The following is a 21488-nucleotide window of genomic DNA, read 5'->3' as shown; positions in this document are numbered from 1 at the left end:
CGACGAAGACGAGGATGGCTACCTCGCATCTTGAAGCGAATAGTCAGGGCAAGGAATCTGTTTTCGGCGGTGGCGGAGAAGAAAAGAAGAGAATATAGGTCACTGGACTTAGGCCGGTCCGGAGAGCGCAAAATTGAAACCGTGCCTTACTCCCGAGGACAGTTGGCTTGCGAATTAATATAGGCTGCTTTCGCTGTATGGAGTAAATGACGTATTTGTGTATTCAGGTTGTTGCCATTATAAAGAAGACAACTTTACGTAGGATATTTACGTTAAAATGTTGCGGGCAGTGAATTTGATCGCTTTGACTATCCATCCAGGCAGACAGCAGCGGAGCAGAGACGCCCCACACCAACAAGTGCAAAAGCAGCAATAAATAAATAAATAAATAAATAAATAAATAAATAAATAAATAAATAAATAAATAAATAAATAAATAAATAAATAAATAACAGAACTTCATTAGTCATGGTGGACACATTAGACTGCGAGAGGATTGGAAGAAAAAAGGGGATAAAACAAATAAACGAAGATGCTCCGGCCGAATACAAAATCCGGTGGTCTTTACAGTTTGATTCTCTATATTTGCTAGATTATTATTAGCATATCTTCATATTGCTTTTTATACGCGTATTGAAAGGTGGAGAGTGTTTAAAGGAGCCATGAAGAGAAAACACAAGTTTGGTTCATTCGAAAGATTGCCTCGTTAGAACCATAACGACACCACTTATAACGCAAACTTCGCTCAAATAAGCTACATAATTAGGAAAAACGGGAATGGTCATGCGACCCACCAGCTCATTTCCCGCAACAGAACCTATGCCGTCACATGGGCTAAGCTCTGCGATTGGCGGAGGCCGGCAAAAGCAAACGCATGTTAGGCAGGGCTTACAGTTTGCATAGCGAGCTAAATGCCCGTGAAACATACTGCACATTCTTTTTATGACAAAGAACGGTGGAGTAAACGGTTGAAGTTCCGAACGAACACGCAAGCGTGTGCGCCAATGCGTACGAAACAACCGCCTGGCCGAGCTCGACATCTCGCCGTCGCGCAGACGAATTTTCGGGTTCGAGGCGCTCTGACCTTGGAGGAAAAATGCCGTAAACACCGCGCATTGACGCTCGTATCTTTCTGGTCGAAGCAGAGAGCTCGCGCGAACGGCTTTCCATACACGACACCGGCCAACTGGCATAAGTGACACTGCTACTGAAGTTGAACTATTATTAACCGTAATAAAAATACGGCACATACGTACCAGTCTGTATTCGTCCGTGGCGACGGCGCTGACGAGGCAGCGGTGCCGACGGCAGGGCGTTCGTCTGTTGTGGCTATCGCGGAATGGTCGCTTTCCCGTCCACCGCGTATCCCACAACTCTTGCCGCTCGTGCACTTAGAAGCGTTGAGCGTTCAAGTGGTGTGAGGTTGTTAAATGCAAGCCGGAGCTCCTCGGCGAGAGTTTTGTTCTCCGGATCAGGCGATTCCATGACTAGGGCTGCGGGTGCACTAGGTTTTACTAGCATTTTTAAAATGGCCGCCGTCTCGGTCGACTCCCGCGTGTGGGTGCTATATGGAGTCGACATACTAAGTATCTGTTTCATGGACCGGCCCGTGTGACACCATTGCTCACGTCACCAAATGTGCAATTTTAGCGGGAGATTTAAAATTTTGGCTTAAATTGCCTTATTTCTCAGTGAATAAAGCATCATTTGCTTCCGGGAAAGCGCTTGGGGTACTATGAAACACCTAATCTTTCGAATAAAACAAACTTTTGTTTTCTCTTCATGGCTCCTTTAAGATATTTTAAGGTGATGTAGCGAGTAGAAAGTTTCACTGCTTGTTTGCTTTGCGGCGGAAGACGTACAGACTTTCTTATTTCCAGGAAATGTTTTCACTGTTTGTATTCGCCCGTACTGTTAGAGGTTCCTTTGTCTTTGTCTTTGACTTTTAACTTGCCTTTGCTTGCTGAAAAATTCGATACCAATTACAAAAGGTGTCGCGCGTCGCCAGCTATACTTCTGAATAATGGGCTGATAGCGTTACCACAAATTCAAAGCCGCTACAGCCACAGCATGTACTCTTCCGGCAAAGTAGTTCTTTAGTGGTTCTTAGCCTCACAGCAAAACGAAAAAAACACATATGACTCTGCATATTTGGGAGCTTGTTTTTGTATTCAGTCAAGGTTGATTTTAATTGAAAACTGGCCATAAGGTTTACTGGCAATAAGCTTTGTGTGACGTCCCAAAGTTGCTGTGGGAAGCACGCAATAATTGACGTCCCATCACCATTTCAGAAACCTGGCGGTGTAGGCACGCAGATGGGTTAAAAAACGCCTGCGCCATCTCCAGTGAAGTGGAACGTGAGGATACGTAGGTGAGTGATTTATTGAAATAGAAAGTGGAGAAGAAGTACGCTGGGGATATTTTGAACTCATTTGGGAGTTCACCAGCATACAACGCAGTCTGTGGGAAGGGGATAGCTTAGAATAAATGGGCACAGAGAAAGAGGGAGCGGAAGAATGAGATAAGGAGTGCATCATCCGTTATGTTAGCCAACAACAATCCTAAACTTTAGAGCGTAGAATTTCAAATGAACTCGCAAGTGGCTTCGCGCGTCAAACGATTCCCACCCCGCAAAAAATGACGGCAACAAAATAATTTACATAGCAACAGTATAATTCTAATAATGTGTCAGTTACAAGTTGTACGAAAAAAAATACAAAGCAAAGATCGAATTCATTAGGAATGAGCCTTTACGGACGAGTCGTGCGTTCTGGCAAGATAACACAGTCTTAAGGAGCCTGGAACTTTGGAAGTGTGATGGTCTGGATTCTTAACGTGACCCTCGGTGCACTCTGGGAATGAGTATATGTAGGCATAGAGACATGGAGGTTTTTACATGGAATTCAATAGGACCAATTGGCTCGATCTCGCTTACGACTGGGCGTCGCTGGGATGCTTCATCGTGATGCGGCACGGGCTTTTAGAAAAGGCTTGACGTTCGTCGCGGTCACGCCGCGATGGCTCCGGCTCGAACGAAGAGGTGGCGTACGCAGCGATCAGGATTCTCCGGCTCGGGCTCCAACGAAGGGTCCGCCGCGATGAGGCTGCTTTGGCGCGGTCTCGAGCGATGGCTGGACTCCGGAGTTCGAAGCTCTCCTGCCTTCTGCCTACCGCTTCTTGCGTCTCATCTCGCCCCTCCCTAGATCGCTCTCCCGTTAGACGTCACACCCGAGCGATGGGCTAGACTCCGGGGCCCGGAGCCCCCCTGTCTTCGGCCTAACGCATCTCGCGACTCGTCTCCGCTCCCCGGATCGCTGTCCCTCGATCTGACTGGATCTGCCCCTTTCGTCGTTCCTTTCGTCGCCTTCTTTTACTCCTCCTGCCTTCTGCCTACCGCTTCTTGCGTCTCATTTCGCCCGCTCCCTAGATCACTCTCCCGTTAGACGTCACACCTGAGCGATGGCTAGACTCCGGGGCCCGAAGCGCCCCTGTCTTCGGCCTAACGCATCTCGCGACTCGTCTGTTCCGCTTCCCGGATCTCCGTCCCTGAATCTATCTCTGCATCGCTGTCCCTCGGTCTGACTGTATCTGCCCCTTTCGTCGTTCCTTTCGTCGCCTTCTTTCACTCCTCCTCCCACGCCGCCATTGACCGCTGTCCCCTCGTGTCGGGCGGGCGCATAATGAGCCACTTAGGCTGTCACAAAAGGAGTTCTTATCGGGGGGCTCGAGTGGCGTCTCCAAGACGGTACCAAGGTTCCTTTTGCCAGGTGAGTCATTGGCGCTTCACAACGCACTCACCTCTCCACCGCTTCTCGGCCGTTTTAGGTGGCAAGCCCCTGAGGACCTCGCAATGTCCGTCTGTTGGCGCCCGTGCGCACAGCATTATGAACGAACGGCTCAAAGGGAGTCGCAGAAAAAAAGGAAACCAGCACCGGCTAGAATCGAACCACCGACTCCCGCAACAATACACAAGGAATCCAGTACGCTACCACTAGACTATTTTTTTTATTTTATTGCCGGGTTTCAACTCAAACCATAACACAAGCCACACAACACAGTATTCACACCATTACAATGTTAAAATTGCCGGTCCACGGCTCGTTAGTGCTGGCGGATTAAAATCTCTTGAGATTCACCAAGGCTTCCAGGGCCCATAACCATTTAGGTTCTTCGGTCTGGGCTATATATACATCTCTAACGAATGCGATGCTCTCAATAAAGAACTCTCTCGCACGGCGTGCGTTGGGGTCCGCATGTCGTACAGCCCTCCGAGTATTCCACACACTATGCAGGCTTAAAGCCATAAACATGTCATATGGCACCCCTTCAGCGTTGTCAGTCGGCAAGAATCGTATGCCGTAAGGTGTGACAGGTAGGGACCTTTGGAAAATTCTCTGGAGAATGTCCCAGTGAAATACAGCATCTTCACCATCTAAGAAAATGTGCTCCACCGTCTCCTGTTTTCTACACACGCGACAGTTAATACCTGAAGGGACAAAAAAACCTTTTTCTTCCAGCCAAGGCATCACAGTCAATGTGTTAGTGTGGAGCTGAAAAAAGAACGTTTTTACCGATGACCGTACCGGCATAGACTTGACTCTTTTCAATACGTCTTTGCCGGACCCTGAACAGTACATTGGCCGGTATATAGGCGTCGGCAGTGTAATATTGACCAAGTCTTTGTACAATTTATTACGGGTTGCAGTCGTCAAATAGTCAATTGAGAACCGTACTTTTAGAAAATTAAAAACCCAGACCACCTCCCGCAGGAATCCTCGCACACTTGCTCCTATTGTGTGATCCGCCGACACAACGAAGTCCGGCAAGGCATCTCTGGGGAGGCTACCACTAGACTATGCCACCTTTCTTTTTTTTGTCTTTATTGCATTTAAAAAGACAGTCACATTGGTGTCAGTTTAAAACCCGCCTACCGAACTTAGGTGGGCGAAAACTATCATAAACATCGAAAGTGGACAATTTTTCCAAAATGGTAACCACGTAACGCACTGCATATTAATTACTTCCTTCAGCATACAAACATTCTGAGCAAAGTACTTGCTGACAGTCTTCGCGTCAGCATCAGACTGGCGCACCGCGATACGACTCAGCCAGATGCATTATCAGATCATACGGCACACTGTCATGTTTGTCGATAGGAATGAAACATATTCCATGCGGTGTCGCAGGCAAGTCTTTTTTCAGGGTTCGCTGAAGGACGTCCCAAAAAAAAGACGGCATCCCATCATTCTATAAAAACATGGTCTATTGTTTCGGGTTTCTTGCACAAAATACAAACTGTTGTCCATGGCACAAGCAACCCCTTTTCAGCCATCCATGCTTTGACCGGAAAAGTTCCCGAACAAAGTTTAAAAGAGAATGTTTTAATACGTGCTGTGACTACCATCCTTTTGACGCGACACAGTACATCTTGCCCTGGCCCAATGTGGTACATAGTTCTGTACAGCGGAACTGGAAAAAGGACATCTATTAAATCTCCTGACAGACGTTTTTTGTAAACAATTGAAAGGTATTCAAGAGAAAACCTTACATACAGCAACCTCAAAGATTCGACGGTTTCCTTCAGGGAACCTTTCAGCGGATAACGTTCATCAACACTAGAAACAACAAGCTGCGGGAGTGGACCCACCATAACACTTTGCAAAAATGTGCGAAGAACAAGATCACTCGCATCTCGAAGAAACATAAATCTGCTGACAAGTTGTCGCAAAAACAAATGCGATAACCCCACCCCTCCCGCTCGCACCTTACGAAAGAGATTCGCAAGGCTGGTTCTTCCCCATTGGGAACCCCAAATGATTACAGCAAAAATACGGGGCAGTTTCTGCACATTTACTCGCGAACAGTGTATTACTTGCATCACATACCATAGCTTGGCCAGGAAGAGCATGTTGCAGACGGTGGCACGAGCGAACATCGATAGATTCCGGCCTCCCTACCTCGTTGCCTTTTGAAGCAATGTTACTGATTCTTCCTACCAATGCTTGCTACTATCTTGGTAGCACTCAAGCGGTGCGCCAAGATATCTTTTCGGCAACTGAAATCAGTGGATGGTTTTAAAAAAAACTTAGGTTTGGTGGGCCATGCTCCGTGCCATAGTCCCGAACATTTTTCCCAGGTTACAGCACTACAGGTTTGTGCGCAGAAATTTTTGTAATCTCCGTCCCTTTTTGCACGCTCTCTTCATCTGTAACAAACACTTCCACGTTGTCGGCAGAAGTCAGCAACCGCACTTCACTTGTGTTCAAACTGAATCTCCTAACTCCGTTCTTTTGAATTGTTTTTAAACAAAAGGGCTCTAAAAACATGCAAAAAAGGAGAGGAGACAAAGGACAACCTTGCCTAACTGACGATAACGCAGAAACACATTTGCTGACCTTTTTGTTTATAAATAACTGCGTGGTACATCCCTGGTAAGTCATATGCTCTCTATTGTACAGCACTTCCCCCACATTTGCATGTTTCATAATACAGAATAACACTTCGTGACACACTCTGTCGAAGGCTTTTTCAAGGTCGATCTGCATCATCGCAACGTGGCGGCATGACAAATCACAGCATTCCAAGACACTCTGAGCAACACGGATATTGGTGACAAAACTTCGTCCGGCCCAACTATGGACGTGATGAATGTTTGTAGCCTTTTCGCTAAAATTTTCATACGTCTTTTATAATCAACATTCGCTACCGTGATCGGGCAATAGCGCTACAGTTTAAACGGATCATCACATTTGGGCAATAGAACCGTAGATGCACGGGAAATTGACACCGGGAAAATATCATTCTCATATGGTTCTCTGAAAACTTTCAGCAAAATAATTGAAACTCCATCGTTGAACGCCTTGAAAAACTCCGCATTTATACCATCCGGTCCTGGCGTCTTACCCCCCTGCCATTCGTATATTCCTTTTTTTTACTTCGTCGAGTGTAAGCGGCTGTTCTAACTCTTCTCTCACGTCATCATCTAACTGCGGTATCAATGGAAGAAAATCGTTTTTGAAAACTATTCGCGGGGCACAATGACCAAACAGTTTCTCATAATGCTCCATAAATGCTTTCTCTGTGGTGTTTCCTTCCCTGGTAAGTGTTCCGCGAAAAACTATTTCCGTAATTTCATTTTTTGTGCACATTTTCTTTCGTCGCCTAACACCCTTTTAGTGGGAGTTTCCCCAGCTAATAATCTTTCCCCACGGGCACGCACTGTGGCTCCCTGATAGCATACTTTATCTATTGCCTCTAGTTTACTTTTTATAGCTGCTATATCTTCGCCAAATAAACCCGGCATTTCACTCTCTAGTACAAGTAACTGCCAATAACTGCTGTAGAATATTGCGCAGTTTTTCTTCAGCTGCTCTTTGTAGCCGTCTTAAGGTGATTGACCTGGCTATTGCACACAACTTTACGTCCTGCATTATTAATTCCCATTTTTCTGCCCACGAAGGATCCACTGCGCTTTCCTGCTCGAGGAAAATTTCCTCTACTTTCCATGATTGGACCGACCTAGAACGCAGAAAATTAGAGGCACTCATTCGCACAAAGCTGCACTTGGTCTCTATAATCACACCAACACCGAGCGCCTACTAGGGTTAGGCGTGCACAACACACTAGGTGAGATCGTCGAAGCTCAACAGACAGCACAGCTCACGCGTCTCACACAAACTAGAACAGGCCGGGCAATACTGAAGAGGCTAGGGTATCAGTCGAGGCTGCAGGTGGGTAGGGACTGGCTGCCGCTTCCGCGGGAGCTACTCCGACAGTTGCACGTCGCCCCCCTCCCCCGCCACATGAACCCAGAAGAGAATTACGAACGAAGGCTCGCCAGAGCCCGAGCCCTTACGGCCACTCATTCCACCGACACCGGGGCCTTCTACGTCGACGTGGCTAGGTACCCGGACCGCAAGAACACCTACGCGACCGCCGTCATCGCCGCCACCACTGGCGAGCTCTATACGGCCGGCAGCATCGTGGCATCTACCACCGAGCAAGCAGAGGAGTTAGCCATAGCGCTGGCCCTCTCCAACCCCAACTGCACTACCATCCTCAGTGACTCGCGAACTGCAGTCCTGCGCTTCGCCGAGAACAAAGTACATCCGAGTGTAGTGAGGGTGTGCGGGGCCCTAAGACCATCATCGACGGGCGTGTGCATCAAATGGTTCCCAGCCCACATGGGTATGGTAGGACCCGAAGCGAACTGCAATGAGGACGCGGACCGGATGGCGAGTGCGCTCACTAGACGCAACGCCTGTCCGGCTCCCGCTCCTGCGGAAAACTACGACAGCGACGGTGAAGACTTCACCCCGATTAACACATACGGAGAGGTGCTGAGATGGTTCAGAGAAACCAGAAGACAGTAACCAGGTCCCCACTCCAACCTCTCTAGGCAAGAGGCAGTGATCCTCAGACAGCTACAAGTGCGCGCGACGTGGACCCCGGTGTGGGCCCAACACGTGCATCCTGAACTACAACCCAGTGACGTGTGTGTGCTATGTGGTGTTAATCGCGCTACTATGGCGCACATGCTATGGACATGCTCAGTGACCCCGGAACCCACGGATGTGCTTCCTCCTCACCTTGCTCGTGCGGTGTGCAAGGAAGACTTTGACTCCCAACGAAGGGCCGTCCAGTTTGCTCTGGAGGCCCTCCAACGCCAGCAATCGAGGGCGCTGCCTCCCCTTCAGGAGGCTGGTACCCCTGATTAACTTCTAGCCGGCCAATAAAGATGTTGTTCTCTCTCTCTCTATTTCTGGAAAGCCGGAGTCTTTCAATAATCTACAATTGAATTTCCACAATTCCCAAGAAATCTTCTTACCCTCTTTTCTGCCGACTACCATGAAGGACACGAGACAATGATCACTGAAAGATACATCCGTTAAGCTGTAGTTCGAACACATTGACACCAGGTTCTAGGCGAGCGTGGCTAGCGCTTTGGAAATGCGTAAATCTTAAGCAGTCTTCTTTTGACGCAATGTGAGCACCGTCTTCCATTTCATGGCCTTCTAACATTTCATGAAGGAATTCTTTCTGTCTAAACCCGCCTATTCCGTCTTTTCTCGCACAAACGCAGTTAAAGTCTCCCAAAAGCATTACATGTTTTTTGCAATTTCGATAGGTTCAATGTCCTGAAAAAACTCTTCTCGTTCTTGTATTTCGTCTGGAGCATAAATACAGAGCACCCGAAATTCATCTCCGTCAAATTGAAAGTCACATATAACTAATCTACCAGACTCGCCGGAACGAACATTTTTAACCAACACGCCGCTTGCTGATCTTATAAGTATACATCACCCTCCCGATGTTCCAACAGCGTGACATACGCACGCGTAAAAGCTGTTACCGAATGTATTGACCATGCTTTCAGTCTTGTCCTCTGCCTCTATTTTGGTTTCTTGTACGCACAGAACGTCAAGTTCCTTCTCAATCATGAGGCGCTTCAATTGGCATGTATGTATGTATGTATGCATGCATCTATGTATGTATGTATGTATGTATGTATGTATGTATGTATGTATGTATGTATGTATGTATGTATGTATGTAAGCATGCATCTGCATTACAGTTTTTCTCGAAGGTATGTTGCCCCCTGCTTACTGAATTCCTAGCTCATAAAAGCGGGTGGTATTGGGACGAAGCCCCTTAGGGGCTTGGGCTGTCGGCCTCTTCTGTCGTCGTCGTCGTCGTCGTCGTTTCCTGTAGTCACGGTACTAAAACACCGGGACACTTGTTTTCCAACACCTCGCGCTAGAACGTAACGCGTACTAAAAGAACACACCGGGACACTCGCTTTTCAACGCCTCGCGCTAGAACGATTCGTGCTTCAAAGACCGGAGACTTTTGCAGCAAAGCTGTATACCTATGCCACTAACGGTTTCATCTCCATGGCTTTCGTTTTATTTTTGTTTTTCTTTCTCCGCAACATGTTCCTGCATTCGGAGATATTCATATACTGACATGCAATTGTGACTAAACTTGCGTATACAGTGTATCCCTCTAACTGGTTTGACGCTGTTTGCGCGCACTCAGCGCTTCCATTGGTTAACTTTCGCCAAGCCATGCTTTCGGCATACAACCGTAGTACATGTGACATTTGTAAATGAACAGAGTACTTTTCATGCGTGTTCTTCTCGGTTCCGGCTTCGGTATTGCAAGAAGAGGTAGTTATAATACTTGTACCAACAGCACGAAAGAGCGTAACCTGTGTTTATATTTTTAGTCATTTTCTTCTTTGTCTTTAAGCAGCACTGCATGTTTATAAGCCGAATAACCCGTACCTTTCTTCGTGGTCAATACAGCATTCAGAATAAAAGTTTTTCCTGTGCTGTGCCGCCTGAGTTTTGCTAGGAACTTAAGCAAGCTGATTTCAGGGTGAGAAACTTGTGTAATGCATTAATACAATGACATCTGACACCCTGTTGTGCCCAATCCGGCTATTACCAGCTCCAGGCATGCCTAGCGAGGACTGGACACAGGGAAAGAACCGGAATGTGCAGCTGGCGTCGTGACGTTGATACAAAGGGACACCGTAAGTACAATGGGATTGTGTTTCAGTGTTCACCAGAAGGCCTATTATTAGACAAGCCCTAGACTCAACACAGTGGTCGTTGCCCATTTCAGCCTTTATGAGGCAGATATTCGGCGTGGCTGGTATATATGAGGCACAGACCGAGGCAATGACAAAAACAGAAAGAGGAACGGCGTCTCGAAGGCTTTGTAGCTTCGAGGTGTGTGAACGGAAACTGAAAAATGTCTGCAAGCGAGGACTGCCGCCTCAGGCAAGAAATAGCCGAGCCACGGCGCATGTCGGCGTCGGTGGTATAGTGGTTAGCATAGCTGCCTTCCAAGCAGTTGACCCGGGTTCGATTCCGGCCGACGCACGTTTTTGCTTTGCGTTTTAAGTGCGAATTTGTTTTTGAAGCTCACAATGGCGTCGTGGTGTTTCATAAACTGACAGTGAAGCCGCGGTTTGTTCCCGCACACCCAAATCCATCAGCGGACACCGGCTGATCCAATCACACCACCTTTTTCCACGTCACATCCGACACGCGGTCGTCTCGTTAAATGAGAAACAAAAAGCCATCTGCAAGAGGGACCTGCCCGTAAAGGCGACTTCCTACAGCAGCTGGATAGGGCAAAAAACTGATGCCAGAGGCCATAGTAACGCTTGGTTCTCTATGAATCTTTATCCATGATTCTTCTAAAGTAAACCACAGGTACGCCCTTTTGACTAAACCTCGCGGTCAACTGTTGGCTATGTTCTACTAATGCTGCTACACGTCACAAAGAAACGTCCGAATTCCATAGGATTGAGGTATGGGGCCGTTCGTAGAGCAGGATTGTAAGTGCCCCAACAAAATAAAATACCTGAACAAAATAAAACACGGCCATTTTCCGGACAGGCATGATAGTGCGATAACAACTAAGGCTGTGCCGTTGCGGAGATTCGTAACTGTTTTTTCGAGTATTGTAGCAATCATTATTTGCGTCCATTATCTGTCATCGCACATTTTTCGAAAAAGTCTTGCACAGAGCCCCAACCCTACCCTAGGGTGGAGCAGGTGCCCAGCTCCGAGCTCTCGGGCAAGCGCCGACTGGAGGAACGCGCCCTGACGGCCAGCCAGCTCCAAGGCATCTTGCAATAACGACGTCTCTCATTGGGTACAGGCTCTAAGTACTCCCTACTGCTCAGTACTATAATAATTGTTTACCTTTTTCTATATATTTATCATTCAGAGTAAATAGATCCAGAAGACGTTTTTGGGCAAAATTTAAGACTCCAATGTGGAGTACGCACCACGCGGGCAGACTACTTACTGAGTTGCCATGGCACCGGCCTCTCACTAGTATGCACACCCGTAGCTATAAAGCAGCTTGTGCCTGCCCCATTATCTATTGAAATTGTTTAATTTCATCCCATCTAGCCGATATTCTAGCCATTCCTTATTAAGCTTGCGCGCAAAGCTTTCTTTCAGCGCGTGCGGTGAACGGTTCTGTAGTGAATGCAGTATTTAAATGGACATACAACCGATTTTTGTCGCGTATATGTTCTCTAGCTCATATGAAATCCAGCGTTTCATGTAGCCCGGTAACTACAAGCAATTTCTAAACAAATTGGTGGAAATAATTTTAATTTGACAGCAAACTTCCTGGAATGAGAAGGGTGGCGGATTGTAGTGTCGAAACTTGACACTACAATATGTGCCTCTGCCACGTGACCTGCGAACCTAGCAGCTACTGTAACTACTGAAACGTTTATTTACGCATTGAAAACCTTTTAACACAAGTGTCTGTACAAGGTTAAATTGTATATGTATTTCTAAACATTATTTTGAAAATTTTAAACACACGCCGCCCGCCGCCGCAGGGTTGCTCTCAGTGTGGCTAACTGAGCCTCCATGCCCGGAATCAACGGCAGCGTTCAGTAAACAGACCCAGTGAAGGAGCTTTGACGGTTCTGCCTGAGTCAGGGGCATTTGTCCTGCCAAAATATTTGATTTCAGTTTCCAAATACTCGAACGGCAGCTTAAAAAAAACCGTCGCGCCCGGGGAGAATCGAACTTCCCACCTCCACAACGTGACGCCAGATTCTACCTATCGTCTATCCCAACAGATGGCGCATTCTTGCACAATAGACAGTTGCATTGAAGAAACACATAAAGGAACAGGAAAGCCTGCAATTCAAAATTTTTTAGCTGGGGGACAAGTTTCTAAATATCGTCTTTTATTTTGCATACATACAAAAGCACGTTGCCGAGCTACTCTATATCATGATTGCCAGCAATATTTTTGGGAGGGACACATACGGCTTGTAGATCTAAAAAATTCGATTTAAAACGTTCTAGGGCGTTATCAGCAAAACCGTTTCTCGTCAAGGTACTTTAAGTGATGCCCTTTCATTTGGGATAGAGAATATATACTCGACAAAAATCGGTTGTCTGTCCCTTTAAGGCCCATCTGTTCTCTTCAACCCACGTTTGCAGTTTAAAGGCCAATTCGATCGTAACCTAAATCCTGTCAATTCACAAAGTTGGGAGTTTATTTAGGTCAGGGAAGAATACCCTGAATGAAACCCGCGCTCGCTTTGGGTCCACAAATACGTACATCTGAGGGAGGCGATACACAGCGACGTCAGTGTTAACGACAATATATGGCACCGTTCGCAACAGGTGTGAACCTAATACTCCAACCTGCATGCAGTTTGCCGGAATACACCCGGTCCGTAAGTATCCTTTGTGTTCACAGCGCAGAAAGAAATGGAGAACGGAAACAGAAAAGGACAAGAAACATACGACGTCTGTCGCCTTTCTCACTTTCTATTGTCTGTTTTTTTGGGGCTGTGAGCGTAATGAATTACCAACTAGTCGCCACCCTCACGCTTTGAGCCTAACACCCTCCCGTTCACGTGGGTTGTGGTGGTCGGGGTACAGGGCGCTAAGAAGCACAAGGTTGAGTTTGGGCTAGTGCCGCTGAGCGCACCACATCTTTCCTCGGGTGCGACCTATAGTTTCGTATTTTGTGCTCTGCATGTTGAAACGCCTAGGTTATTTTGCCATTGCCTCTTCAATAATATCCTGACTTCTGGGATCTAAGCCCTGTCCTGCCTCCTTGTAAGAACAAACATCCCAGGTTCCAGTGTGGCCGTTGAAGTTTCGGCAGCGCTCGTTCGGCGACTGACCCAATTCTCCAGCTTCCCTCTCTACGTCCTCCTTACAGTGGATGGGCACGCCGAAGATACTCTGTACAAGAAGCGTCCCGGAGGACAGTGGAACCGTCGGCGTCGGTGGTATAGTGGTTAGCATAGCTGCCTTCCAAGCAGTTGACCCGGGTTCGATTCCCGGCCGACGCAAGTGCTTTTTTTTTATTCATACTTTATCGTTTCTATTAGGAACCGATAAGGAAACTCAAGAGTCCACATACGCAACGCTTTGTGGGTCAGTTTGTCACACTTGCGCTGCTTACGAAAATGGTATTATAAACACGCTAGGATTTTCATAATTGTATCACACTGTTATATTGCCTCTGAAAAAAAGGTCTTCTAAGCAATTCATTCCCAGCAAAACCTAGTTTAAATGTTGTTGGTCTGTGACGATCTATAAGGACACACGGGGTCTCATGAAGATATTTAAAGGAGGTCTTTCGGGCATCATACTTGAGTGTCAAGATTCTTATAGGGCACAAAAAAAAGTATCCCAAGTAATGCATTTGTGAATGTTGCGGAACCGATTGTGAAAAAGCCTCGGCCTATTACTTGCGGTTGTATGAAAGTATCTAGCATTGTGCCCTAGCGCTTGGATACTTTGATGGATGACACGTTATATTGCCCCTAAAATACTTTTACAACAACGCAGTATGGGCAGTTGAGGGGGGCGGGGGTGTGTGGTCCAATGGAGGAAGGTGTAGGCCGCAGCACAGCGTGAACAACCGGACTGCAATGTCCACGCACCGCCTAGGGTCGCACTCGGTGCAGTAATAATAATAATATTCAATCAATCAATCAATCAATCAATCAATCAATCAATCAATCAATCAATCAATCAATCAATCAACCTTTATTTTCGGCGCCCAGGAACAACCCTAGGGTCTTGGTACTGGTACACTATATACAAACATTCATAAAAACAAACTAAAATCAATACAACACAACACAGAAAACCATATGTACGAAAGAAACAATAAAGTAAAAATAGTTACAGAGATCCCAGAAAGCAAAACAGCAAAAAAAGGAAGCCTAGTGTTAGAAGCCATGACACCCGGCCAGCAAAACGTTGAAGGCACGTGAAAAATTGAAAATACACAATGAACATGACGGAGATAGATTATACACACAAAACGAAGGTTTTGTAACAATATGTTAGGAAGTTTCAAAATAGGAAAACGAAGTTCAGCGTTACAAGCACTGACACTTAAACAGACAGAAATTCAAGCAACACAAAAGCAGGAAAAGTGAAAAACAAACAAGCAAGAAGATGATTTGTATAAAATAAATACGGTACATAAATACGGCACATAAATTACATAAAGGCACTTAAGCTACAACAGTTTTAATTCATTAGAGAACAAAGACAAAGAGCTCTGGAATATATCAAGACGATCGGAATATTCATTATATGCACATTGAATTCTGCAGATGGACGAGTGTCGTCTACTTAAAGCATCTGTTCTGAACGTTCGAAATCTTCGGAAAAGTTTGTTCGGCAAGTTGACATTGATAAGTGCAACTAAGTCATCACACAAAATATCACCATGAAGAAGTTTATAAAGAAAGATAATGTCAGCTCTCATTCGTCGACACCAAAGGGAAGGAATACTTCTGAGACAAGACATGTTGCCGTTTGCGTCTTCTTGTACATGACGGAAACGGTGCCTAAAGATAGAAAGGAACTTATTTTGAACCCTTTCGGTGCGGTCACAATTGGACTTGCAAGTTCCATTCCAAACAACAGAACCGTATTCGAGAAGAGGTAAGCAGAGAGCTGAATACAACTTTAAGAAAGGAAGAGGACTTTTAAACTCTCTAGAATACCTGCAAACAGCACCCAGACATCAAAGAGAGCGTCCGGTAATTTGTGTAACGTGGGAAGAGAAAGTCAGAGAAGAATCAAATAGTACTCCCAAGTCCCGAATTTCGGTCACCCTCGGCAGTGCAGTGCTTGCTATTTTATAGGAGTACTGCAGCTGTTGAGTTTTCCTACTATAGGAAACAACTTTAGTTTTTGAGGGGTTCAAAATTAGGTCGTTTTTGGTGCACCAACGATGGAATGACACGATATCAGCCTGAAGAGAATTACAGTCCTGAACATTACGCACTTCTCTGAAGATTTTCATGTCATCAGCATACAACAAAAAAGAAGAATTTTGAATGGCAGAAGCAACATCGTTAATGAAAATGGAAAAACGAAGGGGGCCCAGAACGGAGCCCTGGGGTACACCACTTGTTGCTTTGTACCTAAATGATGTTTGACCGTTAACACTTACATAGCAATATCGCTCCTGGAGATAGCAACGTATAAGACCCACTAAAGAAGCATGAACATCTAACAGAATGAGCTTGGCAAGCAATAACGAGTCGTTGACTACATCAAAGGCCTTGCTCATGTCACAGTAGACCGCATCAAGCTGGCTTCTACCAACGAGTGCTGGGACAGCCTGCTCCATGAAGCATGCGAGGTTTGTGGAAGTTGAGCGACCACGCATGAAGCCATGTTGATTAGGAATGAGGACGTGTTTAAGTGAGAAAGACAAGACCGTATGAAGAGATAACTCGAATATTTTAGAGGCAGAACAAAGGAGCGACACTGGCCTATAGTTCATGGGGTCAGTTTTTGGGCCTGACTTGAAAACAGGGAATACACGAGAAATTTTCCATGAGCGAGGGTACGTGCCAGACCGGAGACAGTTATTAAATATTGAGGTGAACACAGGAACGAATATATTTGCATACGTTTTTAGAATTGCAGCAGGAATACCATCTGGCCCAGAAGACAACGAGGGCTTTAGCCGCTTGATGCTGGTCCGCACGATGTTCTCATCTAATTGAAAACAAGCGGAGTTACCCTCCTGGTGACAAGAGACGCTGCCGTCATCACTACCACCGCTAAGCCCAAACAAAGAAAAAAACTGACGAGCAAAGCAGTCCGCCGCATCTGCAACCTCATCGCCGTTGGAATCCAGAAGACGAATAGATTCTTTCGTTGTACTAGATCTAGAATTAATGTACTTCCAGAAGGCTTCCGGCTGATGAGTTGCTTTAGCTTCAACTGACGCCAGGTACAAAGCATGATCACGCTTTTGCAATATTTTGCATAGGGCACGTAGGCGCCGGAACTCCTGAGCGAACTGATTCGCACCAGAGCGCTTCATCTTTCTGTGCGCACGTTCTTTGAGTTTCAGGGCATCCCGCAATTCAGAAGAAAACCAGTGTGGGAACTTGAACTTCTTTGGTAAATATTGCGGGATGTATTTCTTCATACCCAAAAGCACAATCTCAGTAAAACGGTCAACTTGTTCATTGACATCAGAGAGGTCAATGACTGTTGACCAAGGGGCAGCAGAAAAGTAGCCATACAGCCCAACGTAATCTCCCCGGGCGAAAGCGTAGCGAGGTTGCGCATTGCTTGAAATTACAGAACGGTGGAGTATTGTAGGAAGGCAACAGGAAATATAAAGAGGATTATGATATTTGTCGGGTATTACTAAAGCATAATCAGAGCGCGAGACATTAACGCCATCGAAGTTTGAAAAGCACAGGTCCAGAATGTTTCCACTGCAGTTTTTGATGTGATTACGCTGTGCCATGGAAGTGAAAGACGAAAAATCTAGTAACCTATTACCCTTCTGTTGAAAGTGGTGGTTGTAGTGGGAACAGGTGAGGTGGCTCCACTGAACGCCAGGAGCGTTAAAATCTCCAAGGAGGAGGACCTTGAGGTCGCAATGAGTAGTGAGCACCTGTTCAATGGAGGAGACTAACTTATTGAACGCGTCAGGAACTACATCAGGAGGAACGTAAAAAACACCAACTAGAAGTTTTTCAGCTTTAGAGATATGAATTTCGACCCATAAAGACTCACCTGCATTTTCAATATCGCTACATAGCACACATGGGAGAGATTTGTTAACTGCGAGAAGTACCCCGCCCCCCTTTTGTTTGCATCCCGTTAAGGCACGATCATTACGATATACATGGTAATTTTGAGGAAAATAATCACTGGATAGAATATCAGGGCACAACCAAGTTTCAGATATAGCTATTAACGGAAAGCAAGATGCCAGAACATTACCAAAAAATTCAGTCGCCTTAGTTCGAAGACCTCGCACATTCTGATAAAAAACATCTAAACTAGTCATTATTCTTTTTCTGATGTGTTGCGCTCAGAGCTGTGAAGCATGCCTTCGCGAAACATGCCTCGGAACTCCTTAAAGAGGCAGTCTTTCGGCCAAACAGCGGGGTCATTCAAGCGCTCGAAAAACTCTTCACTGACGGAAATATAAAAGGATGCGTAAGTGTCATATTTAGTCTTCAGTCGTCGGCAATTCAAGGGCGAGACACCTAAGGTTGACAGATGGGCATTAAGACTAGCAGAGGTCGTGGACTGAGAAAGCTTTGAAACGAACATTGCTTTGGGGCGCTTCGGCTGCGGAACGACGACCAGTCCACATGTGTCCGAAGCACCTACACATGCCCGGCTTCGACGCTTCTTCTCAACAGTAGGGGGGAGACAGTCAAGCACAGGCACAGAATGCACAGGGGAAAGTTGGGACGGAGTAGGAGGCAGTGCAGGAGAAGCCGAAGACACCAACTGCAGCGGAGCAGACCTAGCCGAAGAAAACACTTCCTTGTTTACAGCTTGGGCAAAATAATAATCAATCAATCAATCAATCAATCAATCAATCAATCAATCAATCAATCAATCAATCAATCAATCAATCATTTATTTGCGTGCCCAGGAACAGCCGGGGGGGCCTTTGTGCTGGCGCACGGAAACAGAAACACACGAAACATAATGTACACATCTCTCAAATAAAAATAAGATGCAAAATACAACAAAACGAAAGGATAGCTTATGTTGAAGTTATGGAATGAAAGTCATTTAAGTGCATGAACTCAGATAAAAGACAAATGCAGAATAAGAAAAGTTGGCAGTTACGCCAATACAAACTCACAGACTTGTTTGCGAAACAGAGTAGGGCAATCATTAAATATATCAAGGTAATCCGAGTACCGATTGTGTGTGCATTGCAGTCGGAACACAGGGCACAAGACACGCAGACAATTGGGGTTGCAAAAGGTATCATGTTTCCTGGTCCACTTTTGCGGCACATAAAGACGAGCATGTTGTAGCAGCTCACCACAAGACACTATGCCGTGCATAATTTTAAAGAGGAAGAGAATATCGGCCTTGTTCCGCCTGGAAGTTAAGCATGATAGCGTCAATGAAGAGGGCGATCCAGGGTTATAATTACTACTATCGCCAAAGCGATGGTTGAAGATAGATATGAACTTATTTTGGACCCTTTCTACAAGCTTACGGTTTGTTTTGCTCGTGCTGTTCCAGACAACAGATGCATATTCAAGCTGAGGACGACATATAGTTGTGTAGAGCTTGAGGAGAGAAATCGGCTCCTTGAACTTCTTGGACACGCGACAGACAACGCCAAGCGATCGAAGAGCTCTACGAGTAATTACCTGAATATGTGGAGAGAAGCTCAGTGTACTGTCGAAAGTGACGCCTAGGTCATTAACCTCTACCACACGTGGGAGTAATTCACCGTTGATGTTATAGGGAAATAAGATGTTGTCAGTCTTTCTTGTGTATGTCATTACCTTAGTTTTAGATGTATTAATGAGGAGTTTGTTGCATGAGCACCAATGCGAGAAGGACGAGATTGCTCTCTGGAGAGCGGAACAGCTGGCAGAGTTGGAAACAGATTTAAATATTTTTACATCATCGGCATATTGTCACGAGTGCGTCTGCTATGAGACGGAGCCACGAAGACGACGACGACGAAAGGCTCATCCACGTGGCGCGTGCCGGAGAGTTCGTGGAACGGCTCGTGCTTTGGAACGCTGATTTGGCTGATCAGCGCTTCGTGTGACTCCACGTCTTTTTGGTGGCTTTCTTTCTACAGGCACAAGTTCGCCTAAATAAATCTCAGTTTGTCCTTGCCCCAACTTCGCCTGCTACACTTCTCGCAACGGAACACTGGTGGAGGTGCGGGGTATGTCCAGCAGTCCTACCGGCAGCCGCTCATCTAGCCCCGTCAGTCCTCTTCTCATCGACACGCCTGTCCATCGCAGCAGCCGTCGCCTTCTGGGCCTAACCCCTGAATTCGGCCTCATGCCTGGGAACGCTCAGTCGCGTCAAGCTCGCGAAACGCAAACCATGGAGTCCAACAACTCACAGGTGATTTTCCAACAACCTCGGCAGCCACCCAGCTTCCATGGCGAAGTGTACGAAGACGTCGACGACTGGCTAGACCAGTACGAACGAGTTGCTTCATGCAACCTCTGGAATGCCGTCCACAAACTAAGAAACGTCTACTACTCGCTAGAGGACGGTGCCCGTGTATGGTTTGAGAACCATGAAGCGAGCCTTCGAACGTGGGACGACTTCCGCCACGACATTCGCGAGGCATTCCCTAACGCAGATCGTAGGGACAACGCATTGCAACTCCTTGAATCGCGCGTGCAGAAGCCAAACGAGAGTGTGGCAATGTTCGCTGAGGACATGGCGCGTCTTTTTCGCCGAGCCGATCCCGACATGTCCGAGCCGAAAAAGCTCCGGTACCTTATGCACGGAGTGAAGGAGCAGCTCTTTGCCGGACTCGTGCGAAACCCGCCACAGACTGTGCCGCAGTTTATAAAAGAAGCTACCGCCATCGAACGAGCTCTGCGGGATCGCTGCCGCCAATACAACCGAATGGACAATGCAACTTCGGCGCACGCCGCCTTTACTTCCCCAGCCAACGAAAATTCGCTGCGTGACCTCGTCCGGAGCATCGTCCAAGAAGAACTGAGAAAGCTTACCACGAGTTCCTCGCAGCCAGCCATTGCTACCATCGCTGAGGTCGTCCGCGAAGAGATTCGTCAAGCGATTGCCCCACCTGAACCCAGCCAAGAAGTTTTACAAGTGAGCTATGCGAATGCCCTGGGTCGTCCTTCGTCTGCACGGCCCTCTTTCCCAACGCAACGAAAGCCGCCTTCTGGGACATGGTCCCGCACTGAGCCAATCTTCCAGCCACCGATACGCAAGACCAACGTATGGCGCACGGCAGACCAAACACCGCTATGCTACCACTGCGGCGAGGCGGGTCACGTGTACCGTCGCTGCCCATACCGCGAGATTGGACTTGCCGGTTTTTCACCCGCCGCTCGTCGCCCTTCTCGTTTCGGGGAACGACCACCTGAAATAGACGCCTATCTCGCGGCGAGGCAAGAGCAGTCTGTGAGACAGCGACCACGCTCGCCCTCGCCAGCTCGCTTGAACACTTCGTTCAATCGTCGAAGCTCTCAGGATGCGTCAAGGGGGAGGTCTCCAAGTCCCCACCGGGGAAACTAGAACCGGCAACCTATGGAGGCAAGGTTGCTGTCGATGGGAGCTGCGAAGACCCTCCAATGTCGCCGGCGGTCGATAGGCGTACGGCGGAAGAATGCGCCGATGAAGTGGTGAGCGCCGATCTTTCTGTTTTAATCGACGGGCAGGAAGTAACTGCTCTGGTGGACACTGGCGCAGATTTTTCGATAATGAGCCAAGGACTCGCAGACAAGCTCAGAAAAGTCAAAACGCCGTGGACTGGGCCACAGATTCGATCCGCAGGCGGCGATGTAATGACGCCGACGGGCAAGTGTACTGCGAGAATCCGTATCAGTACGGCGAATTTTGTCGGCACTTTCGTCATCCTTCCCCAGTGCTGTAAAGACCTTATCTTGGGAATGGACTTTCTGCGAGAATATCACGCCATTATCAATATCCCAGAGC

The 21488-nt window shown here is 46.9% G+C and overlaps 2 non-coding genes across 2 annotated transcripts; both read left to right on the top strand.

Annotated features, from left to right (window-relative positions):
* Window positions 1-10818: 10818 nt before the first annotated feature.
* Window positions 10819-10889, top strand: Trnag-ucc (transfer RNA glycine (anticodon UCC)). The gene has a single exon. It is a non-coding gene; the product is annotated as a tRNA-Gly (tRNA).
* Window positions 10890-13786: 2897 nt separating this feature from the next.
* Window positions 13787-13858, top strand: Trnag-ucc (transfer RNA glycine (anticodon UCC)). Its single transcript has one exon. It is a non-coding gene; the product is annotated as a tRNA-Gly (tRNA).
* Window positions 13859-21488: the final 7630 nt, after the last annotated feature.

Source organism: Haemaphysalis longicornis, unplaced genomic scaffold (genome assembly GCF_048455015.1).
Source record: "Haemaphysalis longicornis isolate Haplotype H1 unplaced genomic scaffold, Haemaphysalis longicornis Haplotype H1 scaffold_6, whole genome shotgun sequence".
NCBI lineage: Eukaryota > Metazoa > Arthropoda > Arachnida > Ixodida > Ixodidae > Haemaphysalis > Haemaphysalis longicornis.
Note: the sequence above shows the minus strand (reverse complement) of the source record. Positions and strands in the feature narration are given on the sequence as shown.